This window comes from Thamnophis elegans, chromosome Z (genome assembly GCF_009769535.1).
Source record: "Thamnophis elegans isolate rThaEle1 chromosome Z, rThaEle1.pri, whole genome shotgun sequence".
In the NCBI taxonomy this organism is placed as follows: domain Eukaryota; kingdom Metazoa; phylum Chordata; class Lepidosauria; order Squamata; family Colubridae; genus Thamnophis; species Thamnophis elegans.
In genome coordinates this window covers 122,886,136-122,889,867 of record NC_045558.1, presented here as the reverse complement: position 1 = coordinate 122,889,867, position 3,732 = coordinate 122,886,136, and the positions used below count along the sequence as shown (strand labels likewise).

Below are 3,732 nucleotides of genomic sequence, written 5' to 3'. Positions count from 1 at the left end.
AGTATTTCATTTTTTTAAACTTTAATAAAATTCATTGTCTTAAGTTTAGATAATATTAATGAATGGCCAGCTACTCACTTGAATGGTCGCATAGGAGTTACTGTTTGAGGTCTACAATGACTACATGCTATAGTCAGTTGGTTATAGTCAGAATATTAGTTTTACTTTTTTCCCCAACTATGATGTGCATTTCCCCTCCCTCCACCTGCAGACTTAGAAGTCCTCTTCCAATTGTTCATAAATATTATCAGTCCGGAGATTTAATCATTGCTGCTATTACTCATCAGATTTTGTTTGTTTCAAATGAGATCACTTTTCAAAGTGTTCCTTATTCTGAAGTCTTTGATCAGTATATGTAAGTATCCAACTTCTGCTCCACCTCCTCATACCATATTTCCCCACTTTGCCATCTAAAAGCTGTATTTTCTTTCTCTTTTATGCTGAAAGTTATTCATTGCTTATCAGTTCGTATGACCTGTTCCAGTGACCTTATTCAGTCCATTTGTCTCTCAGCTCTTGCACCATTTCTGTTGCCCATTTCTGGACTCCCCTCAATCTAATGAATACATTTTCTTAAGTGAGGTCTCCAGAAGTGAACAAAGTATTTCAAATGGGTTTCTAACTAAATGCTAACTTAGCTCAAAGTTAAGTAGCCACAGATAGGTCCTACTTAATACAATCTAGGGCTATTTGTTAGTGACCAGATTGCAGATATTCAGAACAAATCATAAGCACTAATTTATATATTTTGTACGTATAATTTATGTATCAATTAAAACACTGTCCACTGTCCAACATTTCTGAAAGAGAAATATATGATGTCATTTCTAACTCTCGCTGAAGGTTCATTACTCATAATTACCAACACATTTTGGCTCTGGCATTTGCTGTAAAGGAGATCAATGAACATTCTTGGATTTTGTCCAATGTTAGCCTTGGTTTCCATATGCTACTCATTATACTGTGGGAATTACAACTTATCAATTAGCAATGGAATTTCTATCTACAAAGGATAAATTTATACCCAACTACAAATGCAATGACCAGACCAACACAGTAGCAGTCATTGGAGGACCCCTGATGAACACCTGTCTCAACATGGCAATCACTCTACAAAACTACAAATTTCCCCAGGTGAGACAAAAAATGGATCAATATGAGAGGTTCACCAACTATTTATTATCAAAAGGTGCGTCACTGAAATGAAAATATGAGCAAAACCATAAATAAGAACATCTTTTTTTTAAATATAATTTTTATTAAACATTATTACCTTTAAAAAACAAGAAGAAAAATACAACGTCATAAATACAACGACATAAGCAAGACAAATCATACATAACAATATAAAGTAAAACATACAGATACAAATGCCGTTTTAAACATACAACCCCCCTCCCCCCCACGGTGACAGTCATTCACAGCGCAGTTTTTTCTTTCTTTCCTCATTATTAGGTCTCTAAGCCACATCTTCTCATTGCAAGATTCAGGGATCTATTACGGTACCTATGTTAACTTTCCCCATTTTAAGTCCCTGCTGTTCTCCTAGTCGCCCACATATACCATAGGTTCCAGCTAAGATAATGTTCTGTTTCTCCTTTGTCCCTCAGCCAGCCCGTCATTCTGTCCATTTCTGCACATTCGTAGATCTTTTTAATTATAGCATCTTCCGACGGTATAGTGGTGGATTTCCAAGATTGTGCATAGGTTATTCTTGCGGCCACAATTATATGCAGGCTCAAGTGCCATATTGAACTGCTTATGTTATCTGGTTTGATGCTTAGTAACAGGTTCTCAGGTCTCCATTCAATGTTTGCCCCGGTAACCTCTTTTAACTATTTTTTAATCCTTTTCCAATATTTCGTGGCCTCAGTACAGGACCACCAAATATGATAGAATGTGCCCTCCTTTCTTCCACATTTCCAACACAATGGAGATAACCCAGGAAACATCTTGGCTAACCTCGTTGGGGGGAAGTGCCACCTATAAACCATCTTGTATATGTTTTCTTTGAATGCAGTAGATGTTGTAAGTTTAATGGTCTTGCTCCATAGATCCCACCATTTGCCCATTTCAATTTCATAACCTAGGTTTCTCTCCCATACTATTAGAAGGCTTTTGTCCATCTCTTCATTAGTATCTTGGCAGGCCAAAAATTGGTAGATCTTCGATAACATTTTCTTGTCTCCACCAAACAAGATCTTATCTAGCCCCTGAGGGTTTGGGTAGATCCCGAAATGTGCCTTATCACTTTTAAACCTGTTTCTAACCTGTAAATATTCCCACCATTCCAAATCCTTCCCTGTTGCTCTAATTCCATTTTTGTTTTCATGTTGCCATCTTCTGTCATGATATCTTTAATGTTATGTTTCTTGTCCAATTAAATAAACTCGCATGCGTTAAGGCCTCTAATGGTGCCAACCAACATGGAACCCTAAGATAATATTTTTTCCTCATTTTTCCCAGACCCCCATCAAAATCTTCCGAATATAATGTCCCATGAAGTACCTATGGGGGGTGTCTCTTTCTTGCCAGAGGGAGGCATGCCATCCCTGGGGGAGGTCATGTCCCTCTATAGCCAATAGGCACCTTCTATTCAACATCACCCAATCTTTCACCCATGTCATGATTGCTGCGTTATAATATGCTTCCCAGTTGGGTACTCCAAAGCCTCCCAGTTCTCTGCATTTTTGCAAAGTTTGGGCTTTGATTCGTGCTTTCTTGCCTTGCCATATAAACTGTGTCACTATTGTCTCCAAGGATTTTAAAAAAATTTTTTGCCCAATTTAGTTGGTGCCGTTTGAAACAAAAACAAAAATTTTGGTAATACATATGTCTTGACTGTCGCAATCCTGCCCATCAGAGACAATTGTTTGCTACTCCAATTAGTCATATCTTTGGATACCTGTTGTAGCAATTTCATATAATTATCTACCTTGATAGAGGAACATCTCTCCGTCAGCCAAATTCCCAAATATTGTACTTTGTGGGCCATGTTAATCCCTAACAGGCTTTGTACTTCCCTTTTCTGGTTCAGAGTCATATTTTTAATTAACAGTTTTGTCTTCTCTTTGTTGATACGTAGCCCCGCTATCCTGCCGTACTCCTCTATTTTACGTAAAATAGAGGAGTAAAATAGAGGAATAAGAACATCTTGAAAGGCCTATCTCTTTTTGCATTGTTAGCAACATTGCAGAAGTTATGTAAAACTAATTTTTAGGCATCTTATTTTTGTATCCCACCCAAACTTCCTTAACCTTAATTGGGTTAAGAACACACACACATTGTTTTTTTCTTTTATTTTGGATGAGACCCTTTATTTCTATCTTCTTCTGACTTTCTCCATTTAGATTTTTATGGATCACCTCCATTGATGAATACTGAAACAGCAATGTTTGTCAAATGGATGTTCCCAGATGAAACCCAACAATTTAAAGCACTACTGCGTTTATTGTTGCATTTTGGATGGATCTGGGTTGGGTTAGTTTCTCTATTTGAGGAAGATAGGGACAGGTTCATTCAAAAGAGACTTCCCATGTTTTCAGAGAGAGGAATCTGCTTTGACTTTTTAATATTTGAATGTTCCTTCTCCAGTGATATTGCAGATGAGATGGCTGAAAGGATCTGCACTGGAGAAGAGAAGCTGGAGACTCTTCCTAATTCTGTCTTTGACACCACCATGAATGGTCATAGTTACAGTCTCTACAATGCAGTCTATGTTGTGGCACATGC

General features: G+C 37.5%; 1 protein-coding gene across 1 annotated transcript in view; it reads right to left on the bottom strand.

The window, feature by feature from the left end:
* LOC116522175 (vomeronasal type-2 receptor 26-like) overlaps positions 1 to 3,732 on the bottom strand; it is a 75,392-nt gene that overhangs the window by 3,876 nt on the left and 67,784 nt on the right. The window lies entirely within an intron of this gene.